The sequence below is a fragment of the Oreochromis aureus genome, linkage group 9 (assembly GCF_013358895.1).
Source record: "Oreochromis aureus strain Israel breed Guangdong linkage group 9, ZZ_aureus, whole genome shotgun sequence".
Lineage (NCBI taxonomy): Eukaryota > Metazoa > Chordata > Actinopteri > Cichliformes > Cichlidae > Oreochromis > Oreochromis aureus.
This window is the reverse complement of record NC_052950.1, coordinates 3,009,521-3,034,465: the sequence shown is the minus strand read 5'-3', so window position 1 is coordinate 3,034,465 and position 24,945 is coordinate 3,009,521. Positions and strand designations below refer to the sequence as shown.

General features: G+C 38.4%; 2 long non-coding RNA genes across 3 annotated transcripts; both read left to right on the top strand.

Moving 5' to 3' along the window:
- Positions 1-305: 305 nt before the first annotated feature.
- LOC120441707 lies at positions 306-4,600 on the top strand. Its single transcript, XR_005614215.1, has 3 exons — positions 306-704; positions 1,030-1,141; positions 1,377-4,600. It is a non-coding gene; the product is annotated as an uncharacterized LOC120441707 (long non-coding RNA).
- Positions 4,601-6,446: 1,846 nt separating this feature from the next.
- Positions 6,447-24,404, top strand: LOC120441687. 2 transcript variants are annotated; one of them, XR_005614188.1, is made up of 5 exons: positions 6,447-6,496; positions 6,655-6,712; positions 8,440-8,551; positions 9,117-9,392; positions 24,346-24,404. It is a non-coding gene; the product is annotated as an uncharacterized LOC120441687 (long non-coding RNA). The 2 variants fall into 2 exon arrangements; XR_005614187.1 differs by lacking the exon at positions 24,346-24,404 and adding an exon at positions 9,911-9,970.
- Positions 24,405-24,945: the final 541 nt, after the last annotated feature.

Below are 24,945 nucleotides of genomic sequence, written 5' to 3'. Positions count from 1 at the left end.
AACTTGTTTGTCCTTTAGAGTGATATAAATGATTTTGTATCAAACTCAACAGAGATAAAGGGATTGCATTAAAAACTTTGTAATATTCTCTACGGGAACACTGAATATTAAACTGGACATTAAAAACACCTATTTCGAGAAACTGCCCCGTCTCGTCAAGTAAATCTGTTATAATCTGTTATATTTCATACGACTCTTTAATGAATAATGACTTCCTATTAATTGTAATGGTCCTGTTATTCCACAAGGTGGAGCCATGTGGCGTGAAGTTATGGGCCTATGATATCCTGACAGGATATCACAAGCAAAGCATAAGGATATCTTCAATATTAGACAACTTCAATATATCAAAATGATTAGTCTGGCTAGTTAGCTCATTGAGAATGTTAACTGGCTACATTAGGGTTAGGGTTAGGCTGGTCGTGTGGCGTAATCAGTTTTATTGTGAAAGGTTTAACAGGAAGTGAACGTCGGGTGAGCCGGCAGCTAAAGAGAGAAATGGTTCGCGGGGATTTTGAAAGTACCAGTGTGAGTTGCTCTACAACAAGAAGGTGTCTGACGGAAAAGCGGGAGCTAGCGCAACAGCTACACAGCCTCGCACGCCACCGCCCCAGCAACAAGCAAACACCTGGGGACAGGGGAAGAGGCCGTACGGCTACGAGATTAGCTAAGCTAAGCTAAGCTAGCGAGACAGTAAAGACACGGTGAGTTAATACTTTGTGTACTCACACGCTAATTTATAACCAGAGTGTGCACGTGAAGATTACACTATGAAATAAGAAGATATCTACAACTTTTTAATTAAATTACTATGCAGATAAGCTACACAGAAACACCACTGTGTTTAGAAACAGGAAGTGACACTCAACTGCAGAGAGAGCGAACACCAAATGACAACGCCACCCAACTATAGAAAAAAACCAAAACAATCATAAAGTATGTGTAGTCATTACTGAAATGTCTGTCAAAAACATGTGGTGTGACCTCTTAATTCAGAATGAATTCGGGTATTAATTCCGTGTCTATTAGTGGCATCACATTGGATCCACTGGTGCGGCTGATCTGATCGACTAAAGCTCTGTGGTTTAGATGAGGTGTGGGCAGCCCCTCACCAGATGTGCCAGCAGCTCTTACAAAGGATGTAAGTACAGTTGTAGAAGAGGCTCACACTCGTTCTAAAAATATATATGTATTTTTAGTTATGATATCAGTTTCTTGTGGACTGAAGAACCCCACGTTTTGTAGATATGCAATAAGCCATAGACACAAATTTGCAGTGTGCAAAGATTACTGCATCAGCAACTTTGGTTACGTGCATTGTTACTTTTATTATAAAAGCGTTTTGTATAATTATTTGATGCGTTTCTTTTTTCCAGGGGGATGCAGACTTCCTTGTGTTTGCCTTGTCACCTCCCTTCAGTGAGGAAGCCCCAATCAGAAGACACCGAGAGATGCGTGTTGTCAATTTTCTTCAGGGTTTCTTGCATAAGTTGGAAGATGATGATAAAAGCACATAAATATCCACCTTCTCTGGAAGTACAGGAGTCAGGATCTGAGAATGTAAGTAGGACCCTGCAGGCAGCAGCATCATACCAGCTGGTGAGTCTGTAGGAGGAGATGGAGTGGTGTTCTCTCTCTGACTCTGCTGCACCGGTGTGAAAGGTGTCGCCAGCTGCTCTGAGTGAAACAATCCCCTGTCCGTGATATGAGGAAACTCCTTGAATCCCATAACCAGGTCATGGTATGGCCAGAGGACTAGATTGTTCATGGAGTCCAAATGCCTGCTGTTTAAAGGACGGTTCCTCAAGTTTGTGATGAGCATCTGACGTACGCTGACTGGACTCACCGGCTCAGCTACGAGAAAAAAATAAATAAGGGGGATGCAGACTTCCTCTTGACTGTTAGAGATGGGTGTCATCAGTTTTCATCAGGATTTCTATCAGAAGTTGGAAGAAGATGGTAAAAGCACATAAATATCCAGCTTCTCTGGAAGTACCGGAGTCAGGATCTGAGAATGGCGGTGTGATGCTGCAGGCAGCACCATCATACCAGCTGGTGTGGTATTTTAATGAGGAAAATTCTTTTCGGTGGTGTCTCTTCTTATTTCTCCTTTTCTTCTCACTTTTAAAAACAAAAGGCAGAAAAGCAACAATAACAGTTAAAACCTCAAGATGTTTTCTAACATTTTGTGACATCATTTTAGAGACAACCTTAAACATGACGTACTACTTACAACTTTGTTGATTCTTGCTGATGTCTGAGATGCAGCAGAGGATAATGTACACTTGGCACTGTCTTTATTGATCCTTAGTACACTTTGCATAGATTTACAGTTGGCTCTATAATATATGCCCCTGGTTCAACATCCAGTCCATAGCCATGCCATATGTCCAACACAGTTCACAGAAGCAGTGCCAAAGTCTTAAAACTATTAAAGGGAAAAAAAAACTTCTCTAAGAAAGGCTTCACAGTCTGAAGCGCTTCCTTGGTGGAGTGGTGCTCCTGTTGCTGCTCTCTTCCTCTGTAGCCTTTCTCTTTGCACCCTGTGCAAACGTCCTCAGAAACCAGCAGAACACCGACATGATAACTCCGCCCTCTGAGCTGTAGTCCGTAACTCTCCAGCGGTTTGTCATTTCACTGATGACTGATGATGGTGAGGCCGCTGACATCCAGGGTGTGGACACAGTTCCTCAGGTCTGCCTTCAGCACAAAAATATCTGCCTTGTCTGGAAGTACTGGAGTCAGGATCTGAGAATGGAGGCGTGACGCTGCAGGCAGCACCATCAAACCAGCTGGTGAGTCTGTAGGAGTCTCTGCAGCACGGGTCTAAAAGGTGTCATCAGCTGCTCTGAGTGAAACAATCCTCTGACTGCGATATGAGGAAACTAATTGGATCCCGTAGCCAGGTCGTGGTATAGTGAGAGGACTAGATCTTTCATGGAGTCCAAATGGCTGGGGCTCAAAGAAACGGTTCCTCAAGTTTGTGATGAGCATCTGACGTACACTGACTGGACTCACCAGCTCAGCTACGAGAAAATGAAATGGTCATCTGTGTTAATCATGACGTAATCAGACAAATTAAGGATTTATATCATCATATGCCATTTCCACACACAGGCAGTCGTTAGCCTCACTGCAGAAGTCATTGTTTTTGAAAGCCTAAAGATTGGTAGAAGGCGAGAGAAATGATTTTGCACGTAATGCGTACAAGATCAAATTTGGTCACATCTCTGAGGACTCCCTAACCTCCCCCAAAACCAAGCTAGGTATCATCCCCCCCCCCCCAAGCTTTGTAGCATTTTGGACTCTCCTGGACTTTCAATGTTATCTCGACCACCTGACACTACTGACTCATCAATTTTATAAGGCCAGTCTAAGGTGTAATTGTTTGCTTAAATATTCTGTTATACTTATTAGCTAAGCTTTACCACAGTGCTCATCAAGTATACGGGTGACGCCAAGGGACAGCAGGTACTGCTCATGCCGTAATCCACGGGTAGCCATTTTTGGGTGGTTGAATTGTTGTATTCTTCAAGTTTTTAAAACTTTGGAAGTCGTTCGTTAAATGTAGAGTTTTCACAGCGCTATTACACAAACCTCCTGCTAGCACTCTCATGTGAAAACCAAATTCGATTGTTGGCTTCTGCTTCTATACCTGCCGCTCAACACGTCATCCTCATCACCTTGACTGTCCATTATTATTTTATGTTTATCTATAAATTTGTTGAGTCTATTAATGAAAACTTTTTCCAGTATTTTTGAAAATTGAGAGTAGAGAAACAGGCCTGTAATTTGTGAGTTGGTGTCTCTCCATTTTTAAACAGTGGTATTACTTTGGCTGTTTTCATTTGTGTTGGGAATGCACCAGTTTGTAGAGACAAATGTATGTAAAGGGTTTGGAGATGTCATCGATAACTTTAACAATTTCCATATTGATGTCATCAAAGTCTGTAGAAGTTTGTGTTTGTGATTTCCCAACAATATCAATGATTTCCTTTTCTTTTACCACCTTTAAAAACATTGAATGAGGATTGCGTTCAATGAGTTTTGTTTCTTTCTCTGTACAATTTCTTATATCAGGAATTCTATCAGCCAAGTCTGACCAAACATTACAAATAATTTATTGAACTCATTAACCACATCACTCATGTTAATATTTCTATCATTATTAGTGAAATATGAAGGATGATTTAACTGCCTAAAACTATTTTTAATAATGCTATTAAATGTTTTCCAAAGACCTTTAATGTTAGTTTAATTCATATTTAGTAATTTCATAATATTCCTTTTTACATGACCTCAAAGTACTAGTTAATTTATTTATTTTTTTAATATATTTCTTGTATTTATTTTCAGCTTCTCTACTTCTGTACTTTATAAGTTCTCTATATAAGGTTTTTTCTTTTTACATGCATTTTGTAATCCTTTTGTGATCCATGGGCACGCTGCATATTTTTCTTTTTTCCCCCCATATTTCTTTATTGGGCAATGGTTATATAACAGTTTAAATTTTCCTATAAAAGTTTCACAAGCTTTATCAATATTTTTTTCTGTATACAACATCTCCCATGCTTGCTTAAGTAAATAACTTGTAAATGCATTTATGGACTCACCTGTTTGTATTTTATTGCATTTTCCTGTTTGAGCTTCCTGTAATTGCTGTCATACACTGCAAAAACAGGTGGATGATCACTAATGTCATTAATTAGGAGACCACTTAAAGATTTCATTAGTAAATATTAGTGATGGGTAGATGAGGCCTCGTGAAGCGTTTCAGCACATTCCCCAAACTGTATCAATACTCTGTCGACAGTGTTGCTGTTTTGCTCCATACTGACACCTGCTGGACCTTAAATATCATTGCAGGCAACTTACTTCAGACTCGCAACAGACACTGATTCAATGACCTAGTCATACTTGTATACACTGTAAGGTACTTTCCATGGAATCATTTTATATCTTTTACATTGCAAATATTGTAGACATCTTTAAAATATATTGTGAATGACATTAAGTGAAAATTAAAATGAAAGTATTGTGAATGTAATATTACCCATTTAAATGTAATTGACTCAGAGTTTATTATAAATTTCTATTCAGAAAAATAAGTTTATCCAATGTTTTTGCATTCAGTCTATTGCATTTTTTTGGCACCATTTCCCCAGCTTTGGAAAACGCACACTCGCAGGGCACAGATGAAGCTGGGGTACACAAAAACTGTAAAGCCAGGTAGGAAAGGTTCGGATAAGATGTCTTCCTATTATCCCAGTACGTTAAAGGATCCTCTGATCTTGGAATGTTTCTCTCCGCCAAGTAGCACTGGACCTCAATGATGGTGTCCGCTGTTGCATTATTGGTTTGTTTGCCAACTTCTTCATCGAGCCGCTGCCACGGGATTTCTGAAATAATAAAAATTGCATGGCCGTTTTAGTTTTTGTCATCTACCCCAAATTAGTACACATTAGCATCAAAATAAATGTACGAATAAGCTGATAATACTGAACTTGCCTGGAACAGGTGATTGCTCTGATGAAGGTCCAGGCTGTGGATCAGATGTTGTGCCACAATTACTGCAGCACACTCCATTTTCAGGCGATTGACTGCCTCACTACACTTGGAGGAACTACGAAATCTGTTTTAAATCTGGGGTCTAAAAGTGTTGATAGGGTCAACACACTTATTGACTCCAGATTAGAAGCAGTGTCTGTGACACTATGCCTTAGTTGGTCATGGAGATGGGTGGCTTCTTGTGTGTGTAGATGTAAAGAGTTCTGCTCAAGTGCGCAATATAGCATTTTCCTCATCGGGATGACCTTTGATCCTGAAACTCTCCTCAGACAACTCCACTGTGGCCTGATGGAAAGGGGCCAGCACAAGAAGTGCTTCCCTTACGATGTCACACTCATCAGCCGTAAGTGGAGTTAAATCTGTTGGAAGAGAAGCAACAGATACCCAGACTGCTTCTTTCTCATCATGTAGCCGTGACAGCATCTGATATGTACTGTTCCAACGTGTTGGTACCTCGTTGATAAGTTTCAATACGGGCCGTCCCATCTGCTGCTGCACTTGTATGGAAGAAATATAGTATCATCAGAATCCAACTTTTTTTAGACATTGAATTTATAACACTGAATTTTTATCCTCCAAATTTCCCTGCAAAAATTCACCTGCAAAAAATTCACCTGCAAAAAATTCACCTGCAAAATTCACCTGCAAAAATTCACCTGCAAAATTCACCTGCAAAATTCACCTGAAAAAATTCACCATCAAATATTCACCTGCAAAAAATTCACCATCAAATATTCACCTGCAAAAAATTCACCTGCAAAAATTCGCCTGCAAAAATTCAACTGCAAAAGTGTTGAACTTAAATGACCCAAGCCAGAGCAATCAGCACTAGATCGAGTCGAGCGGCTCTCAGCAATTAAATTACGCTGTTTGATCACATGACACCGTTAGCCAGCAGTGTGTCTCCTGAAAAGAGAGCTGATTAGAGGTGAGTGATTAAGTTTTTCTCTAAATAGAGATCATTACAGAACGCCTAGTCCTACTTAAAATCCCATTCATTTTTCTTTTATTTTATCATCTACTCGAACTGAGGAAAACATTTGACTAACTCAACGAACATTTCCGCGCCTCCCTGCCTGTCTGCAGAGGCAGTTTTGAATTTAGGAGTGGCAAGATGGCAGCGGCAAACCCTGGCGGTTCTCCGGTAAGTATATTGTGTTTTATCTTCAAGTTTGTCTTTTGAAACGTTAATTTTATTTAAATCCGTTGGTCACGTATAAAGTACACAGACGGGGTCTTTGCTCAACTCGTCTGAGGCGTGTCTCACTAAGCGCTACATGCTAGCATCCTGCTAACCGAGCTAACCTTTACATGCTGTGCTCTACAAAATAGGATACTCGGTACAAAACCATACTCCGCAGATATTGATAGATAGACGAACACTGCAAATATAATGTGGGAAACGAGAACGGCATTTGGTGAAGGGGTAAAATACACCATGAATAAAGCCATAGAGTGAATGGCTGCCATGGTTGCAGAACGGCCTGATTTAATGACAAGAATGGGGAAGAGTGAGGTGAAGTGAACCAAAGCCACAAAACACGGTCAGACAAGGCGAATAGGGCAGTGATATGTCCGTCAGTATGAAGTTGGTGTGTGCTTTGGTGAACAAAAACTCGAGACCGGTAGCAGGAAGATGGGTGACTCGTGTTTCACTGAAATAGTGGTGAATTAAAACATCCTTTGTTGGGGAAATTTAGGTGTAAATGCATCCATACAGGCGAGACAGAGGCAGACCAGGCAGTGAAGAAAACAAGGCAAACATTAGAAATATTAAAACGGAAATATAGGATTAATATAACATACAATTAGGGAAAATTGAAGGAATACAGTGCAAATTATACTGTAAAGTCATTAAAACAGCATAACCTGATTAAAAGAAACATGTAATTGGGTAGGATGGTGGTGATGATGATGATGATGATGATGATAATAATAATATTAAAAAACATGTACAAGATGGGCATGTATACTTGTACCCAGAATTTAACAACTATAAAGTTGTGGCATGCCAGTACCTTACCCCTTCCATTATATCCACACTTTCAGAAAAGGATATGGTCAATATCTTTACAAATACTATCTAAACTTAAACAGATAGCATAAGTTAAACAGGATATTCCCTCTGCGCTCTCCTAGAGAGAATACATCAAATTAAACAAATAAGTAGTCTATGGCATTTAAAAGTGGTTACCTACAATTCTGAAATAATAATACTAATTCTTATTGATGATGATATTGTATTTGAAATCCTGGTGTAACACTGAACCCGACATCATAAAATGATTACCCTTGTAATGTCAGGGAGCTACAACCAAGGAGGGAAAATATTACTATCTCACCCCTTGTATCCAATTACATAACAGCACTGCTTGGTAAAGGTGTTGAATTAGCTGGGTCGCTCAGTTTGGGGAAAATTGTGGGTAGCCTGCAAGGGCCTCAACTTCTCCATTCCCACAATGTGCAACAAATGGGCACAGCTGATCTTCAAGAGTGGAACATTGGCCAGTTACTTCCAACTTTAACGTATTTTTGCAAATATATTCTTAAAATTGTCTCTTTACACAGATCATAATGATACAAGATGGCACTTGTGTAATTTCCTACAAATTCAATAAATCTAAATAATTGTTACTATCCTGTTAAATCCTGAAAAATGTTTTAACAGCTGTGTTAAACTTCATACTGACACATGCTGGAAAGTGCATTTATGAGACTTTTTTATGCCTTCTAGAGCAGTAGCAATCAAAGATTTTAAGGATTCTTTTACATTTTTTAAACACTTTGATTAAGGCATATGTTGTTCTTTATTGTCAGATCTAAGTTTGTTTAAAGCTTCGAATGTTTTGGGGTACTTTTCTTTGTTTTCAGGGTTCGTGGCAACCACGGATGGGGAAAATGTGGAGGTTGCACGGCTGATGTTTACTGTTCATGGCACAGGAAGAGGCAGTTTTATTTCAGGAATGAGTGAGCACAATCAAAGGTTTGTTCTCATAAAATACTGTCAACCTCCAATGTTTCTGACATAAGATGGAAGGTGTTGCAGCTTTATTTCCATTATTTAAAAATACATAAACATTTAAAGGGTATAGCTTTATGAAAAAGTTTTATAGTAAAATGTCTTTAGAGAACAGTGCCCTATCCAGCAGGATATATTGTCTGATATGTGTCAGGTGTTTTTGTTGTTGTTGTTGTTTCTTTCAATTTCCATTATTTACCCTCAAGGAAGAAAATGTTGGACAGGTCCTACAAACCCCAAAGAGCCTTCAGGACTCTGCCCTATTTTTAGTTATTCACACACCTTTTCCAGTCTGTTACTTCCTTCCCTGAATGTTCATTCTGTGTTAATGGTCTTGTTGCCACTGATCATTACAACCCTTTTGGCACCTTTTAAGTGATATGCCTGGGTCCTTCCTACATGCCCTGATAATGTATTATTACTGTTGTCATGCACACATTTCATGTAGGGTTAGAAACAAGCAGGGAATTTCTCATACACACCAAAGAAAGGCCATACCTAATTTAAATATTTTTATATATTATTTCAGAATAGAGCGACTGTGGAGAGACCTCTGGGTGGCCATTACATGCTTTACTACGATGTTCTTCACAACCTTGAGGAAGAAGACCTTCTTGACATTTCAAATGCTGCACACCTCTTTTGCTGCCATTACGTCTTTCTTCCTCGACTGGAGGATGATTTTAATACATTTTGCAGTGGATGGGACAACCATCCACTGCGAACAGAAAACAACATGAGTCCCAACCAGCTGTGGGAGTTGGGTCACAGATATCACCCTGTTCCTGTTCCAGAAAACACACAGGTAAAGGTGCACATTTTTAGTACTCATTGATTTTCTTACAGAGAATGTGATGATTTTATGGATAATTAAAGTCAGTCATAAATCCACAAACACAACAAGCTGAAAGTCAGTGATGCTGCTCGGTTTGCAGTCCTGAATATCACGGCACAAGCAGGATTCACTGCACTGTTAATGTTAGCTATGTTATATTGCTGCCTCTGTTCGGTGGTGTCGAGCCAAACGGACTTTAACGTGTGTTTGAACGAGCTGACGGTTCACTCGTTAAGCTGAAAGAAAGATGCTTTAATCACAGGAGTCACGCACGTGTCCACTGGACCATCTGGGAACTCTTCTTGTTTAGCACTCGTAATAACACAAACACTAAATCCTCCTTCTCTTGTGCTGTTTTGTAGCAGTGTATACACCTGAGACTGTCACCTGTCTGTCTGTCCTGCACTCTCTCTGTTTCTTTCTCTCTGATTGTGGAATAAAAGTATGAACATGTATTTATAAGTTACACTTGTGTTTGAATCCTGCAGCTTATCACACATTTGATTTCCATGTGTGACGACTGCAAGTGTCCAGAGTGAGGACAGACTGAGGGACCCACTGCTGCACATCACCTGTGAGGCTTTGCACCCCTGATGATCCACCAGGACAAACTCAGCAGTGTGTGAGGAAGAGGAGGAGGAAGAGCCAGCAGCAGCTGACAGATGGAGAGAATAGACAGACTGTTCCCTGTTTGTGAAGGACTGCTAGAAAAGTTTAACATAACTAATTGTCTGTCCTGAATCAGTCTTATTAGGTAATGTTCAAATAATGTTATCATCCCAGTGTTTTCAGTGTGGGAGAAAGTACTCAGGGCCTTCAAGTTACACACTATGAAAGGCAGCAACAAGTTTAATGTTCAGAAACCTAAAGTATGTATCAGCAGCAGAATGGAGCAAAAATAAATGTTTGTTTCAGTTCTATGAAGCTTTGAGTATTTTGGATTAGTAGTACTGCTGTGTTTGTTGCATCATATTGCTGTAATTGTTTATATGCTTTATATATTCTGAGGTAAGTTGATCTATAGTGTTACATCATATTCTATAAGGATGTTATGTGTTTGTAGACTTTCTGCCCAGTTTGACCCATTTTGCAGAAGTCAGCCTGTTTAAGGCTCTGATATCTATTCTGTATAACTTAAAGCAGTTATGACATGGTCTGATTTTCTCACCCAATAAAGGAATATTTAATGTATCAGTCTGATCTTCATTCTATCAGAAACAGTTTTCACAGCTCGTACGTTTTCTTTTTACACATATATGCAAGCATTGAGCCAAATGTAATAATGCCAACATATTAAACAAACATTTGTCTCTTATATATAATACATCTACATATACACTGTCAAAGATATTTGTCTTTGAGTGAAGATTTGAGGTGATAGGACTTATAAATAACTGGAACTTGAATCTTTACTGAAGCTCAGTATCTGACTCAGAGTTCATTCACATGATTGTCACATCACATGTGCTGTACCAGTGTACCTGCACATGTGATGTGACAATAGAAGTGATTTGATTTGAGAGTTCAAACTCACTGCTGCAATAACTTATGATTAATATAATAACTATGATATTGGCCATATCATATTTACACTGACTTTAGTCTCATGAACAACATTAGCTAATTGTTATTTACTAGCTAATCTTAAATGACTGTTCAGTACAGATATGAAGGCCAACAATCATGTTTTACAGTCCTGTGGTCTCAGCATCAGATACTTATTAAATCACACAAAGCTCGTGTAGAAACAAACACACGAACAAAAATATGTTCTCCTTCATTTCTGTCAAACAAAGCTGTACGAAACGTTTCCAGCGGTTGGTGTTATGGTTGCTAGGCAACCTGGGAAGCGCGACGGAGGCTAGACCGTCCCATTTCACGAGCCTCGCACTTCCGGCCTTAGCGGTCTTTGAGTACGCGGCCCTTGAGGATCGTTGAGGCTGCGTACTTTAATGCTGCAGACCCTGAATTGGGATACAGCCCCTGAATTGGGATACAGCCTTAATCACTCACCTCTAAACAGCTCTCTTTTCAGGAGACACACTGCTGGCTAACGGTGTCATGTGATCAAACAGCGTAATTTAATTGGCTGAGAGCCGCTCGACTCGATCTAGTGCTGATTGCTCTGGCTTGGGTCATTTAAGTTCAACACTTTTGCAGTTGAATTTTTGCAGGCGAATTTTTGCAGGTGAATTTTTTGCAGGTGAATATTTGATGGTGAATTTTTTGCAGGTGAATTTTTTGCAGGTGAATATTTGATGGTGAATTTTTTTCAGGTGAATTTTTGCAGGTGAATTTTTTGCAGGTGAATTTTTGCAGGTGAATTTTTTGCAGGTGAATTTTTGCAGGTGAATTTTTTCAGGTGAATTTTTTGCAGGTGAATTTTTGCAGGTGAATATTTTTGCAGGGAAATTTGGAGGATAAAAATTCAGTGTTATAAATTCAATGTCTAAAAAAAGTTGGATTCTGATGATACTATATTTCTTCCATACACTTGAGCAAGCTTTTCTTTGGTTGTAGTGCTGAATCTGAAGAATGATACGATTTGTCTACATTTGTCTCTTATGCATGAAAGTTCAGGGATTTGATCACATGATTTCTTGACTAATAAATTGAGTTTGTGTGCAATGCGAACTGAATGTTGAATTTGGAGAGTTCTTGTTGCTGCAATCATGTTTGGTGCTGTGTCGGTCACAAGACACCTTACCTTATTTGTGATGGCCCAGTCATCCATCATGCCTGTTTTGAATTGGGCCATATAGTCTGCAGTGTGACTTTGTGGAAAGTGTTTCACACCCAACACAGATGTACACAACTGCATATTCTCATTAATGTAGTGACAGGTAAGAGCCAAGTAAGCCTCCATGTTCAAAGAGGTCCACATGTCAGCTGTTACTCACTGCCACAGCTTGCTGTACTTCCGTTTTCACTTGTTCAAGTTCCTCCACATGTTTTTTGGCTATCAATTCCTTGATGGTCTGAGGATGAAACAAAATTAAATCAGTATGCAGTACTTAACATCAGCTACCTGATGAGACACTGTCTATACAAACCTTACTGGTTGGCAAAACGTATGATGGATCAAGGACCTGAACCAGCTCCCTCAACCCCTCACTCTCCACAATATGTGTACAATGTACAATATGGATTCAAATGTATCACGGAACGTGATGGGAGTGAGTGTCCTATCTGCATGATTTGCAACGCCAAGTTGAGCAACTCTAGTCTCGCACCGGCAAAACTAAAGGAACACTTCTTGAAGCTGCATGGACACTTGCTGAATTCAAAGTGAACGGTAAAAACGGCGTTTTATAAGGAAAACGCTCGAAAGCACTCTCCGCCTGTGAGCAAAAACAAAACCGAACCCCCCGCCCTTTCCTATTGATCGAAAAATGTACCATGTTGACCAATCAAAAAGTGATATGGCAACATGGCATTTAGATGTTTAGGAAGGGGGAAGTTTTAGGAGTGACGGCGGTGTTTTGAGATGTGAGAGATTTGAGACGTTTAGCGCAAATCTTGTGTACACTGTAAAACCCAATAAGTTAATTTAACTCAAAACTTTTGGTGAAACTGATTACATAAAATATTTTAAGTAACTAAAACCCAAAAATAAAAGTTAATTAAACACACTTTATTTATTAACTTTAGATAAATATTTTTAAGTACCAATGATAAATGTTTTTATGTTATATCCACTTTTTTGGGTTGGTACTCTCTACTTTATATTTCAAGTTTCAAGTACAAATCTAACTATTAAATTTTAGAAATTGATATTTAGTTTTAAAATGTTAACCATTTTAAGCTAATAATACTCAAAACTTTAAAATACACCCTAAGTCTTGCAGTAGCCAAATTTACTGTGTTTTGAATTGGATATAAAAAGAAAAAATGTGCTAGAAATAAGCAACTACACTTGTAAAAACAGGAAAAACAAGACAGACAACATAAATTTAACTTACAAATTCATTGAGTAACATTAGCTTGCCTGACAAAATGTCTTAACATTTGCGTTTTTTCAGAGAACCAAAAACACTTTTGTGTAGCAAGGGGATAGAGCTGAGATCCTCTTTCGGTATGACAAATGGAGTACAGTAATACATGACAAATTAAATTTCCTCGCATGTATGTTCAAAAAAGAAAAAAAAAAAATCTTGGGCAAGCCCAAAGACAAATTAGCCAAATATTATTGGGAATAATTTCAGAAATATCAAGTTTAGGCACAAGGTTACAATATTAGAAATAAAGACTTTCACAACATGTGAAATCTGAATACAATAGTATTCAGATTTGATTAACAGATGAGTATGGCATTTTTGTTAAAAAACAAAAGGAAATGAAAAAACCCACAGATAAAATCCTGCATTGTCAGGTGGAGAAACTGAATGAAAGTAACTTACAGTGCAGGTAATACACTGGAATATTATCGGGAACCTTTTTAATATGCCAATACTGTGTCATTACAAAAACAGCAAAGGGTTATTACTTAAACCAATATGCACATCTGTAGAGTGCAATCATGCTGTCAACAACAGACCAATAAAACTTTAAAGAGATAAATCCTTCCTTAGAAACATAAAACAAAGTCTTGTAAAACTCCTTAGTGCCTTATCACCTTCCCCTTTTATTTGGGATGTTGATGTGGCTTTTATAAAGCGCATTGAGGCGACTTTTGTTGTGATTTGGCGCTATATAAATAAAATTGAATTGAATTTAGATAATCAAGTATGAAATAAGAATATACAAATACCAACATTTTCTCACTTCTATTCTCTTTTTTTAAAATTATCCAGACTTGGAAAAATGATAAACTGAGTTACTTGCTCAGGCACTTGAGGGCTGTGTAGGAACCCTGGACATTATTCTGCTGCCAAAAGATCATTTTTGAGACTCAGCACTTTAGGCTTCAATTTCCCATCCTCCAGACCCATCAAAACTTTCTGAACAAAGTCAAATGTGTTGGCCAAACATTTTGGGTAGCTTAGATGCCGGGCGTAAGTCAGTCCAAATATTATCAGAAATGCATCAGCCAGGGTGGGGAAATCAATGATTATGTTACCCTCGACCAAAACTGCAATCTTCTCAGGGCAGAAGAATGTTGCATCGCTGGAATTGGCTCTGATCAGGAGGAGTCCAAGTGGCACTTCACTAATATCTGGTTCATCAGAATGCATCATCTACAGAAAACAAAATTACTACATGTCAGTGCATTCCTATTTCTCTTAGTCTCATCTATACAAGTCACTATACAAGTTCTGGATTATTCCTATCTTAGAAATCAATTGTTTGAACAACAAAAAAGCCAAAATACACCAAAGACTTCAGAAAAAAATTGACAAAACTAGTACTTATGAAGCAAAGTCATACCTCTTCATTGTAATAACTACAGAAAGTCAATGGGAGTTCTATTATTTAAAAAAAATGTACAGTGATATATGGCTGGGCTAGGAACATTATAGAATGGTAGGGTGTATACACATTAAGAATATGTGGTGTTTCCCACTATGTGACATGAACACTGACAGTGTGAGAAGTATCTCCATCCTTTGGGTCTGTCTACAACAAAGTGTCATAATGTTTTTGTGAAATCTAAACAAGGTTGATACTAGGATACTGTTCACAAACTTACATCCCAAGTTTTGATGAAGGTAGAGGTGTCTTCGTCCAAATAGGCAGGGAGGGCATGAAGCACAACAGCACGTCGGGCATGCACTGTTAGACTTTTCATCGCCACTTTACGGTAACATACTGGCGTCACTGTTGCCAGCGTCATACCGTGACGCCGTGTTACGGTAGCTTACCGTTCTGCAGGATGATACCGTTTTTTGCTGGTGTGGTATAATACTCTTGGACAAATTATGGTAACGCACCGTAGCTTTTTTTTTACGGTATCTCACTGGCGTCACTGTCGCCAGTGAGATACCGTTATGTCGTTATGTCGTAAATTACGTCAACAAAGTAACATCATACTGTGATTAAGAAATTGGTATACTACCGTTTATTCACGGTATGTCACTGTAAGCCCGCTGCAAGGTAATAAACTGCAATATATTAACCAGTAACTTACCGTTATCACGCATCATCAGTACCAGAAATATTCATCTCTGCTAGAGGATACCGTTCCCAACAGGCGGTCATTTACTGTTTAACAGGTCGTAATTTACCGTAATTTCAGTTAACAGTAACATACTGTAAGAGACTGGAGGGTTCCAAAAAACTGGATGGATGGATGGATGGATAGATAGACACACACACACAAAATATAATTCATGTGCTTTACACCACTTTTTATTTCAGTTCTGATTTTCCTCTGCAGAAATACACATTTCCAAAATCAAAAACTGAAAAGAACTGAAAACATATTTTGATTGAGGAAGCACTTGTTTTTACTAAACCATGTAATCCATTATTTTCTCAGATGGTTGTACAAACAATAACGATATTATGTCATATCCATATCATGGCAGACAACATATGCTCAAGTGTTGGGTTTTCTTAGTTATATTTTGTAGGGTCTTAAACCTACAATGTGAAGTGCCTTGGCATTCATTTTGTTGGCACCATACAAATAAACTGAATTGTAATGAATATAATATCAAGCCCCACACTTCTGCCTTTATATACACTTTGTCCAAAATACTGGCTCACACCACCAAATCAATGCACAAAGCAGGGTCCACAAGGACATGGATGAGCGTGTGTGGTGTGAAGGAACTTGACTGACCTGCACTGAACCCTGACCTTGCTTTGTGGACTGAGTTCATTGATTTGTAGGGTGAGCCAATACATGTGACAATTAAAGTGTAAGTAGCTGCAATAATTTTTAACAAACGGGTAAAAGAAGGAAAAAAAAATCAGCACTGTTGCACTCAAAAAACCTGTTGGACAGAGACAGCGTCTTGCAAGATGGCAAGAGAGCTTGTCTTCATTGTTGCTCATCTTGTGTAAATGTCCAGAAAGCATGGGCCATGGATCATCTGTGGAGACACAGGTAACAACACATTGGTCACTTAAATTATACAAGAAATTCACTAAAATGGCAAAAACAGTTACCTAATTTGAAGTTCTCCACTCAAATTCAGTAAGCCACTGGAGGAAAGTTGTGACATGAGGGTTAATGTGAACAACCTTTCGCTTCACAGTGGTCCCAGTCTTTCTGCTTGTCCCAACCTTGAGGTACATTTTGTTCCCTCTTCAGGGTTTATCCTTACAAAAACCTTGCACACGCTGACTCCTGGTATTCCAGGTTCAATACATAGAATGAACCAAAGAAGACTGACATTGCATCAGCAAAGATGTTCTCTTTGTCCAGCTCAACAATTACACGCCCTCTGCACTCACCATCCAGCAGGTGGCGGTCATTGAACTTTTGTCCTTAAATGTATAGGGGCAACATGTTGTCATTATGCAACATAAAATAATTTCAATACTTCACTTCTTCACACTGTCTAGATAGTCATAAAGCAAATAGCTATGTACAGTTAATTATTAATGGCCTTATGTACATAAGTCCGTTTTAACATATTATAATTGTACATAATTGGGAATTATTCTGCCCATTAAACACACCTAACAAAGAGTCAGCCCAGTTAAATTACCGGAGATGAATCAACTGTATGGTGATTTTGGAGTTTATAGTTTGTTCTGCTGTTAAACTTTACAGTATTGACTTCAGTATTTTTGCTGTTGGTGTAGCTAGATTACTATGTTGATCAGTAATATGTAATGTGAAATTTGATATTGTTACTTTGCTGGATTCATTGAGACACATGTCCAACAACCTTGGTTTATAAAGGAAATTACAGAAATTTGAGCTAACAAAACAGAGACTGGATACCTGTGTCCACTTAAAAGCTCCTGTGCCAAACAGAAATTTTAATATGGTCTAATCAGCTCTATTTCATAAATGACTTCTTACCAAGCATAATCAGCCTTGGGGTGCTTGGCAGGCTTTTTAACATGCAAACTGAACAATATAAATTTGCGTGCACTGAAGCCACAAAATTTAGAAATACACAGTTGCAAAAGTTCAGTGACCAATTACCTTTCCTGAATGACATATACAATGCAAAAATAAGAGTATTGTCAATAGGGACCAATTCCCAGTTTTTACATGATCAAAATTATTCACAAAAGGCTTCAATAAACAGAAAATGTGTGCCGACAAGAGAGCAGTGCACAAAAAACGAAAAGATATTTGAGCTCGACGCTTTAATGGGTTTAACATGACTTAGTCAGCACTCCGCACCGTACAGGTAGTACAAGCACACCTGAAAACACTGACCAGCTAACAGCTTTAAGCATTTGGGCGCAACCTCGGTAGTTCACCGATTCACCTGTTGCAAACGTCCAAGTTTCTATCAAGTCTCATAAATCCATCGGCAACTATTACCTAACTAGTCTTTTGAGTCTCCACATTCATAGCTATTGACATTTTGTCTTAGCATTTGAATGAAAATATCCTGGTAGGGTAGCTTAAAAGTCAAAACAAACAGTAATAAGAACGCATTTCGGACTTCTCTCGAATAAGTGAAAAAACACTTACCTTCAGACTGATTAGCTGGTTCCGATCCAACTTTAATGTGTCCCATGTCAGTCCGTTTTAGGGAAAAAGTGTTAAGTGGTTTCATTTAATTTTGGGATACTCCCGCATGGACGAGCAATTTGGAGTCTAGCAGAGTTATCACGAATAGCATACGATCTTCAGATATAATCCAATCAACCTTGCATTTTACCCGATTGAACATCCAGTTACCTCTGACTACTTCTAAGTTGCACATGTTAACGGTCTCATCATCACTCTGTGCTGCAGCGAACTGGATCTGTGGCACAGAATAGTTGATGGTCATGTTGTTCTCCTGCTTTGCAGCTTTGTTTGAGTGTGAATTGCGGCTTAAACGTGCAAAACTAAGAGAAGCAGATCAATATTTTCTTCTTGTTGTTATTTAATGGTGGTTGGCAACCAGCGAAAGGAGCATTAACCACTCGAGCAATATTTTCTATCCCCATTGTTGTTTTGAAAGTGAATACCCGACGTGTGCGTCATACGTCACGTTGTACGTCAGGTGAAGGTGTGGTGTCGGCTATCGCACCTGTCGCATTAAAAAGCTTTGAAAACGTAACAATTGATTTAAAAACACAACCCAACGCGCTAAACTGTGATAATGTGCAGAGCATATTATTAGGTTAGTTCACTGTAGTTAGGCAGAGGTGTCTTAAAAAGTACCACCTTATACAAAACAAATGAAGGTCCAGAAAGAATAAGAAGAGAAAAAAGGAACACCATGCTAAATTAAGTCATTTTTAAACATTACTCTAAATGTAGCCATTAGTATTTGTTGCTGGCCATACAAAAATAAGTATACTTCAATTATATTTCCCAAGTATACCTTACCTAGTACGTATACTAATAATGCTTCTTGGGACTATATTGGCCCCGTTTTAGTACATAACAGTATTCTTGAAATTAACTTTTAGATGTACTTTTTGTTCACCATAATTGTACTAGCATAATGTCATAATGTCTACAAGAGTATAATTAAAATATACGCGACTCTATCACAATACTAACCTTACAAGTATACTATTAATTAATAGTATTACTAATGTTTCACATTGTTTGACTTAACAAATACATTTATTAATATATGAGGTTCCATTCAGTTCAAGGAATTAAATTTTAGTGTGGCTGCAACTTACTCCTTAAGTTAAAAATTATGCTGTAGTTTATATGTTATACTACTTTCACAGTGAATCACATTTTATGGTAATACACTCTGAATGAGGATTTAAGTAATTACTTTTAGATCTACAGTAGAAAACAACAGAAATCCGGATGGTGTAATAGTATAATCTCAGTAACATCACCAGTTGTTACATTTGCTGTATTTTACAGCTGTTTCCATGAGTACGGTGAGTTACCGTAAAAATAATGTAATCTCATGGAATTTTCCCACAATTACATGCAAATTACAGTACTAAACTGCTAACATCCTTTAGAGTTTTTTACTGTTGATTTTGCAGTACTAAGCTATGGAAATTACTGCAAAGGCTAACAGTGTGGATATCAGCTTGTTCCTACATCACAAGAACATTTTTTTTAATTATTGGCTTACCCAGTCAAGAATGGCAGTTAAAATGGATCAAATTAAATAAATCTCAAAAAACAAGACAAAACCCCACTTACCTGGAGATCATAGGTTCGGAAGAGTTGAGACAGAACATCAGACACTTTCCCTGCGCGAGCAGCTTTCTTTCTGAATAAGCTCTGGAGCTGGGGGGCATGTTGGTCCAACACAGTATAAAAGTGGTTCTTTAGGTTGAGGTTTGTAATTCTGTGGATTTCTGCACAGATCTGAACACACAAAATAAATTTACAAGTTTCAATTAGTCTACAAATATTTGCAAAATACATAAAAATTCTTACACTACCATGGCCTAATTTGTATTAATTCAGAGAGGCCACATAACAGAAATCAATATAATATGCATCTTGTTATATGCCTCATCTAAGGAAACATTCTTACCTGGGACTCCAATTTCAGAGCAGGCCAGCGATCCAGGATCTCACCTACTGGTAGGTCATCACCAGTGTTGGGTAAGTTACTTTAAATTAGTAACTTAGTTACATTACTAGTTACTTCTCTAAAAAAGTAACTCAGTTACTTCAAGTTACTCGTTACTTTCAGAGTAACTAGTTACTAGGGAAAGTAACTTTGGTTTTACTCAGAATTCTCTTGTTAATGTGTTGCTTCCGTAACTGGATACCCAGCCAGATTGCCAGTCTTCTATCTTGCTTACTTGCCACAAGTGCACTGTGCCACCTACCAACAGAAAGGAAAAAATAATGTGCACATTTCCACGAGAGAAATCCCACGCCTGGACCGTCGTTGACCGCCGCCATGATTCTAGCCTGCTTTTACATCCAACACAAAAACTGCAGTCGTGGTGCTTTTGATTGTACTCAGAACTTGGAAATTCTGCCTTCTGAATAGGAAGATGTAGGTAACACCAGACTGCAGATGAGCTGCATACAGAGCTGGACTGGGACAAAACAATCGCCCCGGCATTTTGACTAGAGACCGCCCACCATTATAGGAAAAATCATAAAGCCTTTGAATGAAAATAAACACTGTTGTGACAGTGATGTACACTGTTCTGATGGTATATATGTATCAATCTATCAATTGTTTGTTGTAAGACTCAGATAATTATTTTTTTAAAAGCGAGACATTTTAAATGAGAATAATAAAGAAAAGTATTTCCTTGTCCCCCCCTTTCCCTGTTAATGCCCTACCTGCCCCCCTGGCAACACTTTGCTAGAGCCACCCCTGCACAGTTACCAGCTGTCAGCTACTTAGAAAAGGATCCTGGTGTTATTTGTCTCTCAGAAACAGTTCATAACTTCCCTTCAACTCATTCATGTCACCGAAAAGGTAAACCTGTTTCTCCATCACCTGTTCAGCTCTGATGATTCAGTAAGGACATCTGGTTTCATCTTCATGTTTCCCTCTCACCACATATCCAAACCGATATCATGACCAGCAGCTTTACAGCTGTGGCTCCAACAAACATCAGCTGATACTAGAAATTAATATTAAATAAATTCTAACAACAGCTGATCAAGCTTAAACGTGCTGCTGTTGTTTAACGCGACATCTGCTGGTTTCCTCTTTCTGGCGCAAAGTGGGCGATAAATAAACAAGAGAGAAAAGCCGATCAGCTGATCATTGATCAGTTTCATGATTGAAGTAGAAACGGGAGAGAATGAGAGAAGAAGAGGCAGCTGTGCAGCTCCAGCTTTGTGTCTTTTTCATTGTAGCTGAAGTCCGGGACAAACTGTTCCTTTTCACCTCAGTACGAAACGCGTCATATTTTCTCTGAATACGAGACAAGTTCAGTTCACCTGACACGCGGACCGGCGGCCGCTTCGGGTCTCTCCTCTTGCCTCCCTTTTCCTTCATCCACCTGCTGGCCTCCACCACTTGCTAATGTTATTGAATCTGTGGAAGCTCCGCGATATCCACCACACGAAGTAACGAGTAACGAGCCTATCTAAATCCCAGTAACGAGTAACGCGTTGCTGGTTTTGGCATAATAACTAGTTACCGTGCTCGTTACCACAATAATAACGTAGTTACTGTAACGCGTTACTTAATAACGCGTTAGTCCCAACACTGGTCATCACTGATGATCTCTTTGCGTTGCAAGGCAAATGTGGTATGCATCAGCTTTGTAATCAGGACGTGATTCTTTTCACTTTTCTTGACTTCATTCACAATCTGCAGTCTTAGCTGCTCAAGGCTAACCGCATCTTCACCCCTTGGGAAATTCAGCAGAAAATTTACTTCTGCCTTTTTGGGTCTTTTAATGTCAGTGTGTGGTGACTGCTTGTTTGGGTCATTTGTACTTCTCTTTCCAGAATTCACAGCTACCTCTTGAAATCCAGCCCGACTCAATTTAGCACGATAGTTCCCCATCTTAAACTTTAGGCTATTTTTCCACCCATACCAGCCTGTCTGTGATCCAGGCTCCTTTAGACAAGGATGCTTAGTGACAAGAGCTTCAGCTACCACTGATATGTCCCGATCACTGGGATATGCTTTGAAACTATGCATTTTAGCTGCAAGAGTTTCAAGAATGTCATGCTTTTGTCCCCTAGACAACTTGAGAGCCTTTCCTGTTCTCTCATAAGCAACATAAGCAACATCACCCTCATGAATGAATTCTACCTCATAGGAAAATGTGGGAATTGCACTGAAAAAAGAAAATAGTTGAACCAACTTAATTGAATTATTTCAATTGGTAACACCTAATTTAATTAAGTTCTTTGAAATGAAGTTAATACATTAGATTAACACAACTGATTTAAGTTACATGTACTTAATAAATTAATTGTTGTCAAATAAACATTTTGCATTAATCCAACTTAAAATTAAGACATTTCAACTTAAAGTTTTCAGTTTTTCCAACCCAATAATTTGCATAACCCAAAAGTAAAATATTGCTCTTTGCTAACCTAATAATGTGGTTTAGTGTAAATTACTTTTTGTAGTGACTCTAAAATGAAATTTTAGTTTGTTTAATAAAGCTTAAATCAAAATTTTAAGTTGGCTGAAAATATTTTTCAAAAATTCAAAATCCAATGTTTTTTTTTAAAAATGCTTTATTGTATAAATGTAATAAAGTATTACCTTTATGGCAACCAACACAGCTTTTGGTCAAACACATTACACATTTGTCCTTTTTAAAACACATATGCACAAAATGCAAGTAACGCTTAGTAGGACCACAAAGTTGTCATCAAAGTGTAAAGTGCAACACAGTATTACACAAATATCAATCTCAACACATATAGTGTCAACTATGAAAAAGTGCCCCAAGAGTATACAGAAACTTCTCTTCAGCTATAGCCAATGAATAAATATCTGAACAGTGTAGCTGACCAATGGGGATGAAAAATATAAACACTCCTTTAGAGTTTTAGAATGTCACAACAGTTTGTTGTATAACTGAGCACATCAAACCTGAAATGCAACCTTTCCTTGAAACGAAGGCAAATATGTCTGAAAAAAAATTAAAAATAAATAAAAATACCATACAAAGTATGTATAAAAGCACATTAAATTATGGTTTGAGGTCTCTTGGAGCATAAAAAGGCCCAACATCCAAAAGAGACTACATATTTTACATGCTATATGTCCAAACACAGTTGTTCCTTCGCATTATGGCACAAGCACGGTGGCCCTGAGAGGCCAAACGGACTGCTACTTCAGAAAACACTTGCAAAAGAAAATGCTGCAAAAGAAAAATGCTGCAGAAAAAGAAAAACACTTGCAAAAAGAAAAATGCTGCAAAAGAAAAATGCTGCAAAAGAAAAACACTTGCAAAAGAAAAATGCTGCAAAAGAAAAATGCTGCAAAAAGAAAACACTTGCAAAAGAAAATGCTGCAAAAGAAAAACGCTGCAAAAGAAAAAATGCTGCAAAAAGAAAACGCTGCAAAAGAAAAACACTTGCAAAAAGAAAATGCTGCAAAAGAAAAACACTTGCAAAAAAGAAAATGCTGCAAAAGAAAACGCTGCAAAAAACAAAACGCTGCAAAAGCACACAAAGCACAACGGAAATAGGAAAAAGACAACGGAAATGTTTCTGGGAGACAATACCCGGACGGACCAGTTGCACGAACCAAAACATGCTAACAAGTGCACTGGGAGACACTTCAAAGAAGTGGAGCGGCCCAAAGAGTAAACTTTCAAAAGTAAGTTCTGAATATTATGTCACTTATTTATGTGCAAATGTTTAATAATGAGGAACATTAAAACATTACTGTTGGCCACATGCCGGCAAAGTTATGTGACATTAGCGATGTTTGTACTTTCAGCATTTACTTTGTTTTAAAGCCTTTACTTTATACGCCGTTAGATAGTTGACCTTAATCTTACAGAGAATCTGATGATTTTGTGGATAATTAAAGTCAGTCATATATCCACAAACACAACAAGCTGAAAGTCAGTGATGCTGCTCGGTTTGCAGTCCTGAATATGACGGCACAAGCAGGATTCACTGCACTGTTAATGTTCGCTATGTTATATTGCTGCCTCTGTTCGGTGGTGTCGAGCCAAACGGAGTTTAACGTGTGTTTGAACGAGCTGACGGTTCAATCGTTAAGCTGAAAGAAAGATGCTTTAATCACAGGAGTCACACATGTGTCCACTGGACCATCTGGGAACTCTTCTTGTTTAGCACTCGTAATAACACAAACACTAAATCCTCCTTCTCTTGTGCTGTTTTGTAGCAGTGTATACACCTGAGACTGTCACCTGTCTGTCTGTCCTGCACTCTCTCCCTTTTTCTTTCTCTCTGATTGTGGAATAAAAGTATGAACATGTATTTATAAGTTACACTTGTGTTTGAATCCTGCAGCTTATCACACATTTGATTTCCATGTGTGACAACTGCAAGTGTCCAGAGTGAGGACAGACTGAGGGACCCACTGCTGCACATCATCTGTGAGGCTTTGCACCCCTGATGATCCACCAGGACAAACTCAGCAGTGTGTGAGGAAGAGGAGGAGGAAGAGCCAGCAGCAGCTGACGGATGGAGAGAATAGACAGACTGTTCCCTGTTTGTGAAGGACTGCTAGGAAAGTTTAACATAACTAATTGTCTGTCCTGAATCAGTCTTATTAGGTAATGTTCAAATAATGTTATCATTCCAGTGTTTTCAGTGTGGGAGAAAGTACTCAGGGCCTTCAAGTTACACACTATGAAAGGCAGCAACAAGTTTAATATTCAGAAACCTAAAGTATGTATCAGCAGCAGAATGGAGCTAAAAAAATGTTTGTTTCAGTTCTATGAAGCTTTGAGTATTTTGGATTAGTAGCACTGCTGTGTTTGTTGCATCATATTGCTGTAACTGTTTATATGCTTTATATAGTCTGAGGTAAGTTGATCTATAGTGTTACATCATATTCTATAAGGATGTTATGTGTTTGTGTACTTTCTGCCCAGTTTGACCCATTTA